This window comes from Microtus oregoni, unplaced genomic scaffold (genome assembly GCF_018167655.1).
Source record: "Microtus oregoni isolate MIOR12 unplaced genomic scaffold, Mior012 000058F_ref0000040, whole genome shotgun sequence".
Taxonomy (NCBI): Eukaryota; Metazoa; Chordata; class Mammalia; order Rodentia; family Cricetidae; genus Microtus; species Microtus oregoni.
The window spans coordinates 9,711,546-9,732,031 of NW_024543834.1; the positions used below are offsets into that span (position 1 = coordinate 9,711,546).

Genomic DNA, 20,486 nt, shown 5'->3' on the forward strand with positions numbered 1-20,486 from the left:
GAATGTCTGTATCAAAATGGGCAGCTACACGGTAGCCCCTGCTGGTCTGTTCTGAACATGGTCTCCTAAAGTACCATGGTCTCAACATGGCATCAATGGTCAGGAGCTCCAAGCATAGGGATGCTGTACCCTAGGCCCTTATGGCCATTGTGGAACTGCAGAGGACACGATGCACAGCCATGCACTGCAGAAGGTCACTGAGTAGGCCTGGTGCAGGGGAGAAGAGGTCACAAGACGATGGAAAAGGTTTCTCTCTGGGACATGAGTACGATAGCTTACAAGGAGTGAACAGTTGTTCAAAATGTGGTTGCAAGGGACACATTTGTGGCTGCCGAGGAGGACCCATCCCACTGCAGAAAGCATGGGTCCTGCTCTGGAGGCCACGTGTCTTAGCCTCTGAAGGCTCAAGGCATAAAGACCGTTGAGTGGCTTCTTTGAGACCTATGACAGATTCCAGAGAATCAAGTCTGAGAGAAAATTTGCCAGGACTTTCTGGCTTGGTCCTCCAGACAGCTCCTCCTTAACTGTTTCAGCTCCTCTCTCGACAGAATGTAGTGTGCTCTTGGCTCCTCCGCTCACTTCTTCCTACAGAGATGCAGTTGTGACAGGACCTGGCCCTCACAAAGGACTGTGACCAATACGACCTTTGGGGATATAAAGCCACATCAGAGTGACTCACCTTTGTGTCAGAGATGGCGGTAGCTGCCCAGTTTGGATGCAACGTTCCTGTAGTATGTTAGTGAAAGTATCTGTGGGCATGTTTACCTCCTACAAAAGGTCCATCCCGAGACTCTCTTTGCCCTCTTAATTTCATCATTAAATGAAAATTAATTTTCTTGGGAGAAAACCTGTCTTCTCAACTAAATATTCTGCAGGTCCAATAAATGTGCAATCTCTGTGACCCTTTCATGGTAAGGTGTAAAGTCTTGTCATGCACTGCTCATTACATCCCTAGGTCAAATTTCACTGTTTTTCACTGTCCACAGGGCCTACTCCAGCGGGCTGTGCAGGGCCTTACACATTCACAAGAGAAGGGGCATTTGCGTGGAGAAAGTCAGGGGATTTAAAATTGCATCTAACTTCTCAAAGGCAGTTGTAAAGAGGTCTAAAGTAGACTCTTCAGTGGCTGATTTTGAGGAGGCCAAGCTGGGCTTCTGTTCCCTCCCTGGCTGTGCTGTGCTCAGTCTGCCCTTGGTGCTGTTGATTTCCAGGCAGGCTGGGGTGAAGGTGTCCTTGTTGCTGCTCCACTGAGGATGGGGACTGCTGTGGTCACAGATGTGTGGAGCTCACGTATTTTTGGAACCTGCACTCAGCAATCTGGGGAGGGTCTTTTCCACAGGGACGTGTCACCAGGGCTGACTTTGGTGGAGCTGTGGTGTCTGCCGAGTCCTAATCACATGCAGGTGTACAGCGATGGCCAGCACAAGGAGGCCCAGATGTTCTGCAGAGCCTGAGCTGGGTGGATTTGCAGAGGTGGGAGCCTAGTCCCTCTGTGAGGGAGTGAGACCTTGCAGGTGCACCCACACCCTGTGACTCTAATGGACGCCCAGTAAGAGGGTCACATTCCCATCCCAGAAAAGAGGAATTTTCCCAGAGACATACCCAGGAAGGAAATCCACCCCACTGTGGGGAGGTCAGCACAAGCACCTTCACCAGAATGTTTGAGGAATGCAATACAAAATGAGAACACTCTCCTCGGCCTGGCCATTGTCTTGTGTATTGTGCTGTAATTCCCATTTGGATTACTCTGCAGGGTTAGGGCTCAGCAGTTAACAAGACACGTATTTGGTAGTTGCCAATGCCTAAGCCTCAAAGGTTTTCTAATTATAGAAGAGAAGTAACCGTTGTTGTCATACCAGACGAGATGGGCCACAAGGGTCTTGACCTTGTTTGTAGTTGCTTTGTGTCAGGAAGTGCACAGTTGTCTTTGAATTTACTCTGCTCAGGAAATGCATCCATGACTCTGTCCAACACTTTCACTGGCATGCCTAGTTTAAGGACGCAGAGGCGCTCAAAATGGGACTTCCTAGTTTATTCTGAAGTCTAGTGTCAGGTCCTATTTTTTGGCAAGTATAGAGATGATTATAACTCAAGCACACTTTCTGGAACTCTCCTTTAAAGGACAAGGAGGGATGACAGTAGGGGTTGGAAGGAACTGGCCAGCAAAGCTGCTGTCTCTCCAGTAATGATGTTCAGAGATCCACCAGTCATGACCAGCCCTCCTGGGTGGGCTGGCAAGAGAGAGTTAAATGGGTGCTCAGGAGGTAGAAGCAGGTGGCCCTTTGGGACGAGTCTCAGAGGCTGTGCATGATGGAAACTGAGTCTCAAGGCTTAAGAGCGAGCACACATGCAGAAGAGTCACTGTGCTATGCACAGAGCACCAGGAGACTAGAAGGCTTGACAGAGTGCATCCTAGACAGACACCAGCGTGTGGGCTTGTCTCCTCCCAAAATATTGTCTGTTGTAGTCTTCGCCTCTAAAAACTGGGCAGTTGCAACTTTCAGTCTTTCACAAGCCTCACTTATGACAACCACCTCCTTTGACGTGTGTGTGTGTGTGTGTGTGTGTGTGTGTGTGTGTGTGTGTATGGGTCTCACTTGCCCTTTATGTGAGTCCCTTTTCCATCCTTCCATTCTTGCTAGGTTTGCCCACTGTGGCCTCCAGGAGGCAGCATGGTGTAGCAGAAAGAAGGGGACAAAGTCTTCTTTAGAGCAGTGGCCTGAACTAGGATCTCAGCTCCTGTCACCTGCTGGCTATAAAATATTTTTAAAGCTTATTTTAATTGTGTGTGTGTGTGTGTGTGTGTGTGTGTGTGCACATATGCATCTGAGTTCAGGTTCCCATGGAGACCTGAGGCATCAGATCTCCCTGGAGCTGGAGCTGTAGATGGTTGTGAGAAGACCCACAAGGGTGCTTGGAACAGAACTCAGGTCACCTAAGAGTGGGATGAGCACTTTTCCATCTTTCCAGACCCAGCAGGTATGAAATCTTCAGTGATGCAGGGCACTTCACACCCAGGTTGTTTGAACACAGGGGAAATCAGAGCCTCCATGGACTGAGAAGCCTGTTTGTGAGACAGGGACAGCTTAGGGGCTACTTTACCTGGATCTGTTCTTCTCTATGCCAAACTGGTCCAATTCTGCCTGTTCTTTATTAGTAAAGGAAGCCCCTTTCTCCCAGAAGCCCCCTCTTCACAGAACTATAGCAACATCATGTTCTCTATGGCTCTTCCCCTACTGCCAGGGCGTCACCTGGAGGCTTCAGCGAGTGTCATGTTCACTGATACCAGTCTTGGTCTGGAGGTGGCGTAGACCCTATTAATGGTCCACAGCTGCTCCCTGCAATGTGATCACTTACCTCCTCTATATATATGGGGCACAGACACAAATCACAGCCTGTGAGAAAGCAGCAAGGACACGCTTAAGTGTCCTTCTCTTCTAGTCAGGAGAGCTTTGCTCACATCCTCGGAAATGTATTTGTTCCCAGAGCACAGCCTTTTGACCGAGCCCAAGTAAATCCTTTCCGCTGTGCCCAGCAGACCAGGAACAGAAATGCCTCGTGTTTTCTGAGAAATGCTGTTTTCTGCATTTTTTTCTAAGCACACTGTGAGAGCATCCTAAATTGTGTGTGGGGAGGCTGCATGGCCCAAGTCCAGAAATCTGAGCTAGGCCAGCATGTGATCCCCACACAGAAGCAAGGTCCGGGAGCATGGAGACCACAAGTATCCTTACACCTTGTGTGACAGAACTAGTATAGCGGCCTTCACTGCCCTGGGGAGACTCAAGGAGTTTGGCTGTTTCTCCCTTTAAATGCCTGTTATAGCATGCTGCCCATAAGCCAGACGAGACACTGGGTGCTACATGCATGACCTCATTGATTTGTGACAAACAAAACGTCTGCAACTCCAAGCATAAGAAGGGAACAACAACACCCAGCCAGACAAGGGTTCATATTAGCCCAGCTTCACAGGTGAGAAGTGAGGAGGCTGCGGGAGGGGAAATGAACTCTTACGTAGCATTGTGCTGCTATGAGTCAAAGACCCGGCATTTGAGTTCACTTCTCTCTTTATTGTCTAGAGAAGAAACAGTGGGAGGTCGATGATGCAGAGAGCTTTCTGCTTTTCAAAAATACTTCACACATCCCCAAATGATCACAGAACTCCACAATATTGGCAGAAACAGAGGAAAGTGTTTTCTTGTACACTATTTGTGCGCAAACTGGCAGGATACATCTCAGTTCTGAGATGCAGCATGTTCTCAGTACAACCCAGGCATTCACCTACATTCCCACAGTACAATCACTAAGTCAGAAAATGTACAGCACCATCTTTAGACACCATCCAAACTGTACCCCAAACTCATTTTATAGTAAAAACATTCAACTGAGAGTCAGGGGTCCTGTTAGCTTGTTATGCTCCTTTAGTCTGAATTGCTACAGTTTTAATGTAAGTAAGAGGGAAAGTCAAATCACAGAATGTGCCTGGCTGTCTAGGGCTGAGCAATTGAGCGGTGGAAACAGAGCCAGAGCCTCAGGCATGAGCCGACTAGAGCTGCCTCTAGGGTGTCTATTGCGGTGCAAGGAGTCACCAAGGACCTGGATCAACGTTCCAAGTAGTGCTTTTCACACAGCACTAGAGAGCTTTAGTAGAAGCGCTGTGGAGATCATAGTGATGTCGTGTGGCTAAATGGAACACACAGGCACAGCTACTGGGAAATGAATCTCACCCACTAACAGTTTTGGTATTCTGTGCTCTCCTCTTCTTCCTCCTTCTGTCTTTGACAGTGTCTTGCCATGTAGTTCAAGATGGTCTCCAAGTGCATACCTGGTGCTCAGGGAGGCCAGAGGAAGGCAACAGATCCTCTGAGACAGGAGGTGCAGACCATGGTGTGCTGACATGAGGTGGTAAAAATTGCTCTATGGGTTCCTGGTCCTCTGGAAGAGCAGTTAGTGCTCTTAACCACTAAGCCATCTTTTCAGCCCCTCTCTAATTCTTAAGGATTCAGTGTCCTGAAGCTTGGTTCTTCCGTCTTTTAGGAGTGCAGTGACAACTGTTTCCCTCTAACAGTGAGTGTTGCTTAGGCCAACTGCTTACATTATATCCTTGCTCACAGCACACAGAGATCAGACCAGACACAGCAGTAACTTCAGGAAAACATTGATTATAAATATGATTAGGTGTTTAGATGAAGAACAGGAATGAGGCACCAGAGTCTTTTAAGTAGAGTTTGGAAACACAGAATGATGTAATTTCTGAAAGGAATCTATGAAGGTTGTGTTGTTCCCGTGAGTCTGATCTGCCAGCTCTTGTCTCCACGCATTCATTTCCAGCACTGGGTGGACCTGTCCTATAAGCAAGGCACTCAGAGCAGGAAGCCTGGCTTCCCAGGCCAGCTCTGCAGAAGGCCTCCGCGTGCAGATACAGTATTTGTGTGTAGCACCAACCCTCGCTGTGTAGCTACTGGACTTCTTCATGGACGAAGAGCCCTCCTTGTCTGGAGTTTGGCTTTTCCCCTCCGAGAAGCTAGAGCTCCAATGCAGCAGCCATGCAAAGGATGAGAATTCAGCCATCCCTCACCACAGAGCTGGCGGCACTTAAGAACCAAGGCTGTCCTCAGAATCCATGTTTGTGAGAGGAAGGACCGCCTCACTGCCCCGAGGAACGATACCGCCACAAGAACACTTCTCTAGAAGAAAATGGAATGTTTCCAACTGTGCGTCAACTGTCACTGCCACTACAGACAGTGGGGTTCACTGGACTCTGAGAGCTTAGGATTGAGTCAATTAAGGGAGGCAGCATAGCTGTCCCTCCACTTCTCAGCCAGGAATACGCTTCCACAGGTGAAGTAATATGAAATTCATTCATAAAGTGATGTCTTTCCATTCAGTAAAGTTTAAGCAAATGGGGATGTTAATGTTTTACTCAACAATTTAAAACACCTTTCCAAAAATTATGTGCTGGGAGATTTTCAGAAAGGAAGAATCATAGAGTGGCTAAAGCCACCACGAATAGCATCAGCGGTTCACCGCCTCCTGTCCATGGCGTTTCATTGCAATAACCACAGGGAGCTGAGTGCTGGTCGTCTGCAGCCGAGGGTCTCAATGTCCTTTTCAAGCATTTAGATTAAACATTATCACTAAACAGGGCACACCTACGGCTTCTATGTATTTAATGTAGGTGCATTTTCCCTGAGCCAGTGTTTATATTTTGGGCAGTTTACTATTCATCCAGTCAGCAACTATGGCAGCCACCTCCTGGCTGAAACCGAGGACAAAAGCATGAGATAATCCTTTCTCACAGAGTCGGATATCCCCGCTTGGGAAGTCTTTCTTCATGTCTTCATAATACTTCACTGGACACCAGCCATCTGTTTTACCGTAGTAAAATGTCAGCTGAAAGACAAGAAACACCATTTTATCCTCCCCTCCAACATCCACCGCCAGCAGAGGACTGCAGTGGTCTGAAGGCAGCCCCTGTGCCAGACTCCGCCCACTGTCCTAGGTCTCTTCCAGAGCCCTTAGAGACCACAGGATGCATTAAGGCATGTGATGGGCAGAAACTGGAGACTTCATGGGGCAAATTCCTCTATCCTACTAAAGGAACACATGGCCAGCTCTTGTGTACTGAGGGTGGCGTGGACCTGGGAGGGAAGAAGGTGACCATGAAGGAGACAGTTAAAGTAACAACATCACCACAAGGTTAGTGGCCACAAACTAACTGCTCTCATACAACCCTTTGTTGGCACAGGGACAGGTTCGCTGAAGGATTGCAAGGCGATCAGAATGTAGAGAAGTCAGACTGTCTCTGGCTTCTCAGTGGAGCTGGTGTGATGTGATGTGTATTCCAAGAGACTTTGTAGCCCTTTCAGAAGGCTCAGTGTGTCTGGGAGCACATTTGCTATGGAGGGATTCCTTGCTTAGCCTAGATGAAGCGAGGGGTGTAGGCAGAGGCTGCTGGTTCGCTCCAGGCTGCCCAGACTTGAAATAACCACCCAGAAACTGTATTAATTACAACACTCCTTGACCAATGACTTAAGCATATTGCTAGCCAGCTCTCATATCTTTGGGTAACCCATTTCTATTAATCTGTGTATCACCACAAGTTTGTAGTAAAGTTTCAGCAGGCTACATACAACAGAGGCATGGCTTTTCTCTGACTCTGCCCTCTCTCTCTCTCTCTATCTATCTATATATATCTTCTAGCCTGGCTATATTCTGTTAAGCCTTCGGCCAAAAGGCAGCTTCTTTATTAACCAATAAAAGCAACACATATATGGAAGGACTTCCTGCACCAGAGGTCCTTGGTCCTGCCTCAAAGTTAAGTGTCAGACTTTGTTGACTCCCCATGGGAAGTCTTAGCCTTTCTGAGGAGTGGATGGGGTGGGGTGGGAGGAGGGTATGGAGTGGGAATGGGGGAGAGCTATGTAAAATGAGAAAAGATTGTGTTAAAAACTTATTAATAAAAACATGAAAGAAAAATAAAAATATATAAATAAGAAAGCTCACTGTACCAGGAAAGTATGCTCAACTCAATGGTACTTTCTGCACTCATTCCTCAGGTGACACCAACCAGGTTGAGTGGCAACGGAGCCTTCTCTGAGGCATTATTGACATCTTTTCTGGAGATTTATCTATATTTGCATGTGAAACAGATGTGTATCCCATACCAATGCTAGATTATAAGCTGCTGTGCTCCCCTGAAAAACTGTTAGGTGAGCTACAATTCTACAAAAAGCCACAAAAGTAAAATGATATCCTGAATGTTACATAGTGATGACTAAAAAATATTAAACAATTATTGTGTGTGTGTTTGCACATGGCACAGAGCACATCAGTAGACTTTGTATATAGTTTGTTTTCTTCTTCCATCTTTGTGTGGGTTCTGGGAACCAAACAGGTTATTATACCTTCATAGTAAAATGCCATAGTGATAATTTTATTAAAATATAAAGACTAGATTTTATAGAAGTTGGACATTACAAAACTAAGATGTTAGATCAAGGCAGGGTGCAGGAGTCTCTGGTAGTTTCTGAAACACACTGAACTGGCTCCCTCACATATAATCACCTATGCATTAGTCTGTTTAGCAATTATGACTTGTGTACCACCTCTGTCTCAGGAACCAGTCTTGGGGAAGGCGAAGGAGAGATACCACACAAAGCAATTCAAGCCTGGATGAGGGGTGATTAGGACTGGCGGGGAACAGCAGTGATCCCTTCAAGTTGATCTTCAGGTTTCGGAGGACACTGTGGGGCAGATGAAGTAGAGTGGGTGACAACCATGAAGAGTATGGAGATGCTGGCGGTAGTAAAAGCTGCTGCCACGCCTTGTGGTAGGTGGTGGAGGACAAGCCTGGTGGGGCAGAGAAAGGTCATGCTGTGATCATCTCCTACACTTAGGAAAGACCCCAGCAGTTGCCTGGCTCTTCTGGTCTCAGTTCCTTCTCAAACTCCTGAGATGGGACCTGACAAGTGGTTACGTCACTCACAGAAACATCCTTTCCCAGGATGGCTCAGCAAATTTCTCTGGCGCCACACTCCTTTTGAAAAAAATTGCTGTAAGCACACACTACCTGCAGGGATTAATGCCTACCAACAACAGCTAATTACTCTGGGAAGCTGTGAAACTGTTCAGGAAATAGCCAGTGACTTGAGCAGTCACTATGTAGGGCCGTCTAGCATTTCCATAGAGCGGGAACCATGGCGTGCCCAGCACAAACCCGTTTGTTTGTTGTGCTGTGCCCTGTTGCACGTGCTGTCTGAGGACCCCACAACAATGTGGGGGCCCTCCGACTAGCACATGGCGTGGTGATGATTCTTGTGCAAGCTGCTCCCGAAGAGCCAATCGGTGGGAAACAAAGCTGCTGGAGAAGATCTCAGCTCACAAAGTTGTGTCAAGACCCAAAGTCTTGTCAAGCGAGGCTGTCACTGGACTTGCTGTTGCTCTCCGCCTGATGCTTCACAAACAATGTCTCTTTCCATCGTGACGTCAAAACTAGAAATGTTTCCAATGAGAAGCCCAGTTTGATGAACCCTCGGCACTGGGAAATGCCACCAGCTGCCTCATACATGAAGGTGTTGGGTGAACAGGGGACTCAGCATGGATTTAGGGACCCTGAACCTCCTGTAGGGTATAAGGAGACAAATAATATTCAAGTCATTGGAGCACACACTGCACACTGACATGTGTTAGGGATCTGAACAAAGATGGTGTGAGTCAGTACAGCATTAACAGGAAGGACTGGATTTCTTTCTGCAGCTGAGGTTACTTCCTAGTTCCGGTTGTAACTCTTGGGGATGGACCTCATTTGGTTCAATCCCCCGCGGATTGTGGGTTCAGGTTTAGGAAAGTTCTGTTTGGCTTTATTTACAAGTTCTTCAAGGTACACACACTGAAGGGCTCCCTGGAAAAATCTTGGCAAACAAAGCACATGGCTATCTAAGGCCTTTGCAAACACCGGCTTGCATACTTCCTGGTCCCTGGCTCACCCCTGGGCAACAGACCTGACCAGAGGACTCCACATCTGTGACCCCATACAGGAAAGTGAAACCGTCTGGGGCATGTGAAGGCAGAGTACCGGTGGAGCAGAAAGGATGCACCAACTGGACATCTATGTGCACTGGCTGAGCGTGTGGGCAACTTGTAGCCAGTGTGGGAGAGGGGACGTAATGGGAGCCCACAAACTGGTGGGAGCTGAGCGTCCTGCTAGCCTCTGTGCTGTGCATGCTTCACACACTTTAGTTGTATTCACGCAAGGAGGCTGAAGATGAAACTTTCATCCCTGTTTCGTGGAGAAGGAAGCCACGAACCTTAATGAAAGTAAGTTGCCAGGTTCCAGCACTGGGTGAGCCATGAAGCTGGGTTCTTCATTCAGGAGCGCCATTCCCAACAACAGTTTTGACCAGACTGTTCAGTATCAACAGCCACAAGACTTAGGCTATGGAAACAGAGAACCTGAAGACCGGGAGGTCTTAAACTAGATAAGCGAAATCACCACTGTGGTAACTATTGATAAGACCAGACCCTTTAACTGCCTTTAAATAAACCCGTCTCACAGCCCCTGTGTTTCGCAAAGGTTGCGGCATGCCACGGGGTGGCGGTGTTGCATGAATGCGGCTGTTGCTAACTGAGAATTCCAGGCTGTCAGTAAGGATGCTAGCATCAAACGTTTAGAAGAAAACAATATTTCCTGGAGTTTATTTCTCCTCATCACTTAAAAAAATGTGTAGCCCAGGCTGGCCTCAAACTCATGATCCTCCCGCCTCAGATTTCTCCTTAACACACCTCCTAAAATAGCCCTGGAAACTGCCACAGCTTGTTGCCCCCGCAGACAGTATCTCCTTTTGTGTTTCCACCGCTGACCCCGACCTTTTGTTTCATCTATGGACAGGGCCTCTCGTGGACCTTTATCCTGTGCTGGGGAATTTGGAACTGTGGCCTGTGCAGGGCAGGGACCTAGCTGGCACTGGTTGGAGTGACCAAAAAGACAAAGGAGCCGTCTCCTCTCTGCGCTTTTGAGATCACAGAAGAGGTTGCTGCTCTTACCCCTCTGCTTTTCCTTCTCTTCTCTGGAGAAACTGCACCATAAACAGGCTATCCAGTTGCTTCCCTGAGGGGTCAAATCAATTCTACATAGGAACAACTCTGTGTTAGTCACCTGTTTTTTTGTTTTGTTTTGTTGTTATTTTTGTTTTGTTTTTGAGACAGGGTTTCTTTCTGTAGATCTGGCTGTCCTGGAACTAACTATTGTAGACCTAGTTGGCCTCGAAGTCATAGAGATTCACTTGCCTCTGCGTCCTTAGTGCTTGGATTGAAGGCGTGCACCACCACCGCCTATCCTGTTCTTTATTGCCACAAACACCCAAAATAATGGACTTATGGACAGGAAGGTTTGTTTTGGCTTAGTTTCAGAGGCTCTACACTGTGTGATCAACTAGCCACATTACTCTGGGTGCCAGGGGGTGATATGTCACAGCGGAGGACATTACACTGTTTTCCTCAAGATGGCTAGGAAGTGAAGGGAGAGACAGAAGGCTCTGGGCTTCCGCTGTCTCCTTGAAGGGCACACCTATATAATCACCTAATAACACCAAGCTGGAACCAAAGCCTCCAACACATTGCTTCGGGAGAATTGTCTGGATCCATACTAAGGCATCTCCCTCTTTTGCAGCTGGACTTCACTGCTCTCTACCCATCACCTTCCAGCTTTCTGGGGAGCAGGGTACCAGCTCTGAGGTTCTCTACTGAATCTGAATGCCACAGGCTTTTTCTCCTCCCGTTCTTCAGGGTCTAAGACACTTAGGTCTTAACCCCGTGAAGCTGATGAAAATCTACTGTGAAGTCAAGTATCTCCTCTCAGTTATTAAAGTCTGCCCCCAGTGGATACCCAGAGCAGCTACAATGCTTTGAAATCTCACTGTCGTCTTTGTGCACAGCCTGAGCAAGGCGACCTGGGAGGCTGAAGTGGGTAAGAACATTCAGTTGCAGCTTAACCTTGTTTCCTTCCGTCTCTTTATCTCTATCTGGTTGCCCTGCCATTCTTGAGGAAATGAGGCCAAAAATCTCCAGAGGACAGAGGAGAAAATACAGTACTTCCTACTTTCAGAACACGGCTTCCCTTTATTGGCACCAGAGGAGCAGTGGGAATAAAGGTACCAAGGGAGCAAGGCCTGTCATGGCCCTGCCTGATGCACCCTCTGCTGGCTGAACAGCTAGCTATGCTATGCATCCCGAGGTACGGAAGTTTGTACAGAGCCATCTAGCAATTAGCTTCATCTAAACTACCTGGGGCCGCAGCGAGGCGCAAAGCCAAGGCAGACTTCCCTTTGTTGAGGCAGCTGAATATGAGGCACCGGAAGCAGTTTATCCTCTCGTGTTTCTGCTGCTCCCTGGTTCTTTAGCCCCAGAGAAGTGGCTGAGGGGCTTGCTTAGTCAAACTAAACTGAGACACGGCAGAGTCCAGCTCATCGGAACCCCTGCGTGTGAGTACTGAGCCCAGACCTGGGAAAAATTCAGCAACGCTGTGTCCCCCATTATGGAACCCGAAGAACAGCTCCCTTGGGCACCTCGTGTGGAGTCGTGGCTGTGATCTAAATAGGACTGGATGGTTCAGGGCCTCAGCCACACACTCAGTATCAGCAGCACCTCCCATTTCGGAAGCAGCCTGTGGGCAGGGAGCGCATATGGAGAGGGAAAGCAGCCAGTCTTCAAAAAAGTACTCAGGGGCCTATCTAGGCCGTGGCTAATTTCATAATAGTAATAGTGAAAGCTTATTGAATGCCTAACATACGCTGGGCACTCTAGGTGAGGTCTGAATTATAAGGTAGGAATTTTAGCACATTTTAGCACAATTTTTTTGAAAATACTTATTTATATGAAATGATTTTATTGACGGGGAAAGGCATCATACGATGAAGCCAGTGGCAGAGCTGGAGTTTGAACCTGGGTTGTGGCACTCAGGACTCAGCTCTCTTTTCAGACCTCTTTTCAATCAGGCTCCACTGGAGAACTTCAGAGCGTGCTAACGCAACCCTCTGGAATGAAACTCTTGAGGTCAAAATGATGGAGTTAAGAACAAGACTATCTGTTTCCAGGACGATCATGACATTCTGGACAGGCTTCAAGTTAAACAGGCAGAACTAACAGAATCCGTTTCGGAGCGGGGCTTGGCGGAAAGGCAGGGCTGGTGAGCCGGACCAGGGAGCACTGCCAAGCGGGACATGTGCATGTCCGAAGGATTTGCATGGCCATTCTGCAAATGTCCGCACTGTACGAGGGCTGTTCCCACAGGCAGCGCGCACCTCTGGCTACGCAGGCTAAGCAGAGGATGGGGACAGAGCTAGAGCAGAAAACTCCTTTCCTGAGAGCTCTCTGCCCCACTTTTAAGTCACATGGTAGCACTGGCCTAGGGCAGAGGCTGAACCACCTTGCCCTGCCACCGCTGCCCACCTTCTTCCAAAGGCCACAGTGTGGTTCACAACCAGTGTGCTCTGCCTGTGAACAACTGAAGATTCCTGTGGACCCAGAGTGATGTTAAGATTCAGGCCGGAAGCAGCACACAACTGCTGTTTCCAAAAGCTTGGGCCAAAGACGGTCACGGCAGTTTAGAATTTCCCTCCTAAGTGAGTCTGAAATGAAAACTTCCAGTTGATAACCAAAGTCACTTTTCTATGAAAGAGACAGGCATCTCCTTATAGTTTAGAACAGTGACAGACTCAGGGAAAGCTGACCTACCTGTCAATCCAGATACACCTGAGCCTGATATAGCAGAGAAGAGACCAGGGTCCAACACAAGCGAAATGTACAGGTGATTTTCTTCCCTTGGCTTCCTCTACTCCAGAGCTCACCTACTGCCCCTCCCTGCCTCTGTCCCATTATATTCACTGGCTCCTCTGTCCACAACCTCAACCTGAACTGCCCAAGCATCAAGCTTCAGATGGCTTCTTTCTTTATAGTACAGACTTCTGCAGGTGGCCACGATGCATGCTCACAGCTATAGGCCTGTCATGCCACATGCCAAGGCCAAACTTGAGCCCAGACTCCTCCTCTTTTTAAGTCTCACAGCACACACCTGGGCATGTACTTGCTGGGATATTCCACAGGTGTCTCATACACAAGCACCAACCACTTCCTACAACCTGGGGCTACTTCCTCATCCTCCCTTCCCACCAAATCTAGACCAAGGGCAGCAGTCTCAGGTTCCTTCACCCCATCTGCTAATGCCCACCTGCACGAAGGGCCTTTGATTCCTCCTCGTGAATCTTTTCATCCGCAACCCCACTGTGTTCGTTCTTCTAAAAGCCTGTAAACAAGCATGCCACCTAAAACGTAACTGCTTTCCAGTATTGTCCCGACACTTTCCCCCAAATTATCCCTCCCGTGGGATAATCTCACCACAGTTTTAGGGATAACTGATATACTGGGATATCTGAATGGGGTGTTGGCAGCTGCTATATGTTCTGATTGGTTATTGGCTATGTCATGTAGTTCAGTGTTTCTCAACCTTCCTAATGCTGTGATGCTTTAATACAGTCCCTTATGTGTGGTAACCCCAACCATAAAATTATTATCATTGCTACTATGTAATTGTAATTTTACTACTGTTAAGACTCTTAACGGAAATACCCGTGTTTCCCAATGGTCTCATGATGTCGGATTCCCCTCTGTATGCTGTGATTACCATTAATGAAGAAAGAAACTGCTTTGGACCTATAGCAAGGCAGAACTTAGTTATGCAAAAAAAAAAAACTAAGCTGAATGCTGGGAGAAAGAAGTGTGGAGTCAGAGAGAATCCATGGATCTGCTTCCAGAGACAAATGTGCTGAAACTTTGCTGGTAAGCCACAACCCTGTGGTGATGCACAGATTAATGGAGGCGGATTAAATTAAGATATATGAGATAACCAACAAGAAGCTAGACCTAATGGGCCAAGCAGTGATTTAAATAATATGGTTTCTGTGTGATTATTTTGGGGCTGAGCAGCCAGGAACCAACAAGCAGCTCCTCACAACAAATTGGTGCCCAATGTGGGGACAACTAAAATCTACTTAAAACCTGAGAGGGCTCGGAAAGGAATTCTAGACACTAAAATCCAAATTTAGTCGCATTTACTTTCCTGAATGGGCTTTGCTTGCAGGTGACATGCTTGCGGCTCCTTTAAAAAAAGCTCTTCCTGATTCAGTGGTAGGAGAAATAAAAAGCCCTGTGTGGGTTTCAAATGGAGGCGGCTTGTGTGAACTCTTGCTCTTTCAGAAAGCTGAACACTTACTTAAATGGCATTTGTGGACCAAGGTGCTTGTGTGCCCACTCTGCGTCAGGAGCAAAGTAGCTGAGACCATGCCCATGGCTCAGCACTCCCCACCTGGGCATGCAGCAAAATCAGGTCTACTAGGTGTGCACAAGCAGGAGACCATGGAAGATTCCTGCAACCAAATACAGAGATATTTACTGCACATTGCACTACATGGTAGATTTAGCTTTTGCTAAGATAAAAAAGGGTTTGTGTGTTGCACGCTCCTTCTCAGAGTTAAAGTGGTGAGCAAGGCTCCTACCTGGATCCTCCTTGTTGTTGTTGGGATCTTAGTTGTAGGAGACACTTAAGCAGAAATATTAGAGCCACCACCACCCCTCCCATAAGGCACCATGCAACAAGTGTAGAGAAATATAGCAGGCATTGTATGTGATCCCATACTTGGCCAAAGAATGTGGTAGACAAATCCAATGACCCGACTAGTGTCTAGTCAAGTTGACTAAGTTTTAATTAAATTTATAGCTGGGCAGGGGTAAACCAGGTAAAAGCTTGTGCAAATTTTGAGGGGACAAATGAAATTGCTGATAGAGGAGCCAATCCTGTTCCAGCAAAGGCAAGGACACTGTCATAGTCATAATTAGGTGGTCTACTCTGTGGTTGCATGTTGCTAGCATTCTTGGCAGCCCATATGCAATCTGATAAGAGATATGTGCTAGAGATGTCCTCTGGACTGTAATAGTTCTTAAATAGTTTGCATGGTTTTGGAGATGGAATCCTTTGGAACTTTAATTTTGCAAAAAAATAGTATTTTGCATGCTTGTATGCTATCTGAGAAAATATTTATGGGTTCTGATTAAGTCATTTCCAATGCCTTAAGGACCATCAATAACTCCCCTCATTGTACTGATCCAGGATTTGGTTGGGGATAGGCCTTTTTCTAATGATTAACTCCCATTATTATTAACCCCAAATTAGTTTTATTGGCATCTGTAAAGGCAATAGTAGCCTAGGGGATAGCATTTCTTGATGGTATGGCATGATTTTTATCTTTAATTTTAAAAGGAGAGGGCAGAAAGTTGTCTGTCCTGAGGGAAATGATTATCCAGTGTGCTCATACTGGACCTAGCAATCACTTTAAAACAGACTTCCTCTCTGAGTGGTTTGCTGTTTTTCCTGGCTTTGCTTACAACAATGTCTCTGCAGTCTGTATCTATAACTGTAACTCCTGGGTCAGGGAGTACACCAAGTACCATGAGCAGTTGCTGACTGACCTGAAGGGCAGCAAACAGCTTATTTTCAGTCTGTCCTGGGAAACTGACTGAGCAACAGAAACTCCCTGCTGTCACCTTGGTCCTGGAAGAGGACCTTAAGGTGTTCTACAATGCTCTCAAGCTAGGTCACAAAGACACCAAAGTCTCTATTAAGGTTGGTTCTACTGCTGTTCAAGTAACATCAGCAGAGAGAACCAAAGTATTGGGGCAATCCATCTTTTTAAATGACATCTACTATGCTTCTGAAATCAAAGAAATCTGCCTAATGGATGAGAACGAGTTCACCTTAATGATTGCAAACCAAGGCACACCGCCTACATTCATGTACCAAAAGTGTGAAGCCATTGTCCAGTCTATTATTTATATCAGAACCCACTGGGAGCCTCTACAGTCTTGTGCCCAATGATAGCCTTTTTGGCATTTAAGGCATTAGGTCTTTGGGTGAGACCTGGGACAACCCCTACCTAAGTGACCAGACTGTCCACATCCCCAGCAAGTATGATCTGGTGGGGCAGAATTATCATCCTTGTCAAGTTTGGCATTGGCCACGGCATTGATGGAAGCCATAAGTGTGGAAATGGGCCTATTCTGTGTGTCAATATCATGGGTGACCAAGGCCCACTTATGACTATTCTCATTTCTACCAGGTACCATGGCATTATGGGTGATGGTGCTGAGCCCCTCCCAGGTTAGTTGTTTAATAAGAATATCCTTGGTAGGGCCAGATGGGACACACTTTTTTTTCTTTTGTTCTTTCTTTTGTTAAACTTTACTTAAGGGAACTTTAATTTTTTTTTTAATAGACAAAACAAGAAGTTCCAAGAATTCTAAAGCATACTGTGCTCAAGTTCCTGGTGACTGAGAGTATCTTTGACATTGTTTGCATAAAAGAATTGAGAGCTGTTTCAGAATGCCTTAGCTGATATCTACTTGTTTCACAAACAGATCACACAAATATTGACAGGACTCAGACTAATTGGGCACCCACACTCACAGACTAAAATCATGTCCTGAACTGCAATCAATGGATTCTGTTCTTGTGGAACATTTGTACACTGTGTAAAGATATATCACTGTGCTTGGTTTGATAAAAAGCTGAATGGCCAATAAGTAGGTAGGAGGAATAAATTGGATTTCTGGGGAGAACAAGGAAGAAGAGGAGGAATCTAGGTGCAAGGAATACCAGGAGACATGGAGAGGAAACAGGAGGTACAAGATGGAAGAAAGGTAATGCCATGTGATAGAATATAGATTAACAGAAATGGGTTAATTTAAGTAATAAGAGCTAGTTAGGAACAAGCTATAGGCCAAGCTTTCATAATTAATTAATAAATCCATGTGTCATTATTTGAGGACTAACAGTCCCGATGAGGAAGTACTACTTGCTAATTCTGTCATATGCTTCATTTTTTTCTGTATACAGAGAACAGGGGATGTGCTTTTCTGTATACAGAGAACAGGGGATGTGCTTTTCAACTGCATTGGCGACACAGGTTGAAAATTCAGAAAATGGTTCCGCAGCCTGCTGGACAAGATTGCAGAAATAGCCTACACTGTCCTGGGGGCATACAAAGTTCGAGGGCTGTTGTAGGAGAAGCTGCTTATTTGTTCCCAGCTGCTCAGACCCGAAATAACTACACAGAAACTATATTATTTGCAATACTGTTTGGTCAATAGCTTAAGTGTATTTCTGGCTAACTCATATCTTAAATTAACCCATTTCTGTTAGTTTATATTTTACCATGAGGCTCATGGCCTACCAGCAAGGCTCCAGCTGACAACTCGCATCTTTCCCCTCTGGTGGCTACATGACATCTCTAAACTCTGCCTTCCTTCTCCCAGTATTCAGTTTAGTTTTCCCCACCTAGCTCTACTCTTTTGCCCAATCACAGGCCAAGACAGTTTCTTTATTAACTAATGGTATTCACAGAATATAGGGGGGATTCCACATCAGAGGGCCTTAAAGGTTAGATCAGACACTTGTTGGAAATAGGCCTGTAGGCCAATCATGGATTGTGAGACAGGATCAGGGTATTGTCCTTGGCCAGTAAGCATGTTGAGGGTAATATTAAGTCCAAATTGCAAATTTGTATGGGCTTGGGTCTCTGCTGCATTATTCTAAGCAGAGTGCCATTGGAAAAAAACTGAGGGGTCAAGGACTGCCTTCAACATGGAGTACCAATCATAAAGGATTTGAAGCTGCATGGCCCGTTGTCTGAGTATTTGCTCAAAACAGGGAGAATCAGGATAGCATTGATAGCCCTTGCATATGCCCACATGGCTCCCAGCCTGCTCCCAGCCCTGCTGCCCCTGGGAAGGCACATAGCCAACAAGGACAATATCACTGGAGCCTCCAGACTCCAGAGCATCCAGAAGTGCTCAAGCATATCAAAAATGGACTGGAATCACAGATGTTGGACCTCGCATAGACCCTACTCATTCAGTGACAAATGCAGGTGTTTGGCCTTGTCCTGGAAGTAGAAAGTGAGGACATCTTCACTACATCTTGTCTCACTGTGATGTGCCAGGAAGACACCATGGGAGCCAGTGCCTCCTTCCAGCACTAACTAGGCAACCTTAAATCGAGAGAGTATGCCATGGAACCTAGGATATCCTGAGAGGGGCTGATCTCCCTCAGCACCCTCTGAATCCCCTTGGAACAGGAATGACCCTGTGGCTGCTTCTGGAGTATCCAGGGGAGGGTAGGGGTTCAGAGGGGATAAATTGTCCCTGTAGGGGCCCCTCCTCAATGGGAAAATGAGGAGGCAATTTTAGAGGAAGCCATTGAGTCAAGGAGGTAGCAATGGAGGCAGAACTAGGGGAGAAGGATGCCGATGGCTGGTCAGAAAGGCTCCCATAAGCCCCAGGAGCCAAGTGGTCCCAGATCCTGGCTGGGCAGGGCAGCTCCAGGCTGTCTGCATTATCCTTTGTGTAGAAGGAGGTCCCAGGGGCCAGGGTAAGGGGCATGGGATAGGGGCTGATAGCAGGGCAGAGTCCTGGGCTTAGGAACTCCTGGATGTCAGACACCCAGATCACATGAAGTGCATCAGTTGTCTCCAGAATGTACTCTGAAGGGCCTTCTACCTGAACCACAAACGTGTTCTCCCTGTCGGCATCTCTAGGGCCGTGGCTGTGCAGACATCAGTGAGAGCAGAACAGGGGATGCTGAGTTGGGACCGGGATGCCTTGGGTGGTACAAAGAACTCCAAGCAACTACCTCTTCCTCCTCCTTCTCCTCCACTTTGGAGGAGTAGGTGACACTTCTGCCACTGAGGCTGCCCTCCCCCCCCCCTGAGGTCAGCCCAGCCACCCCTCCTTCACAACCCACTCCTTCTGGGTCACGGACAGCTTCTTCAGCCCCCATAAAACTGAACAGCTCTTCTCTCTGTACCATTTTTGCTCTGTCTTTCAAGGTTCCCCCTCCATGACTCATTCTCAGCCTTTCAAAGTGGTGAGTCCATGTCTCCCCAGGGGATGTGCCATCACAAGCCAGTCCCCTACCAAGTGTCCCAAAACCACCTAGGACTGGAGGACCTGATGTGGCCTCCAGAGGTCCAGTTGGGGAGGAAGAGTCAATGGCCCCTCGCCACCACAAGCTGCCACATACAGAACTTCTGACTGAGCAACCCACTGAACGGAGGGAAAAGTGTTTCTTCATCTTTGGCTTTGAGGACATTATAGAGGAGGAAGAGACTGAGGAAGGAAGGAAGGGGGCCAGCTAGGTCCTCAGAAGATAGAGATGAGCCCAACACAGCCAGGGGCCCACCCACACTGCAGTTGTCAAGGGACAAGTCATGTGGTGGTTCAGTCTCCACACCAGGGTTCAATGGGGCCAAGATAGGTAGGGAGAGTGAGCCGGAGGCCTGGGCCACCTCAGTTTTGAAGTGCTGCAGGAATAGTTCATAAAAACAGCCAGAAAAGGCAACCTCTGTTCCAGGCTCTGCATATTGTGGGTACAGACCAGGTAGAGGCGAAAATGGCCGGCAAGAACCAGGGCAGAGGCCCTCACATGAGACTCACAGAACTTTTGCCAACTTTGGGGAGGGGGTGGTGGCAGTGCTGGTGGAGAAGGGAAGATCCCATCCTCCAGGGAAGGGACACCATTCATGATGGGCCCCAGGAGGAGCCTGTGAGGAGGTGCAGCAGAGAAGAAAGCAGCCAAAAGACACGCGGTGAGTGACACCTGCATCTCAGTCCCTGGTCTCAGCTCCAGGGTCAAACTAGTGGAAGCAGCTGCCATCTGGGGAGAACATTCCAATCCCTGAAGGGAAAGGGGATTCAACCCCAGATGAATGGCCAAAGCCTTTCTGTAAATTAAGAGACAGGATACTGTCCTAAGGCCTTTAATAGGTGCTCACATAACCAGATTAGTTGACAAGAGAGACTAAAAGAGGAAGTTCAACAGTTTATATGCCGAAGAGCGGTCGGGACTCCCCATAAAGCCAGAGAGCCTTCAGACAACCCTGGAG

General features: G+C 47.3%; 1 pseudogene; it reads right to left on the minus strand.

Moving 5' to 3' along the window:
- Nucleotides 1-6,198: 6,198 nt before the first annotated feature.
- On the minus strand, nt 6,199-20,125 carry LOC121438886 (annotated as a pseudogene).
- Between the last annotated feature and the right edge of the window lie 361 nt (nt 20,126-20,486).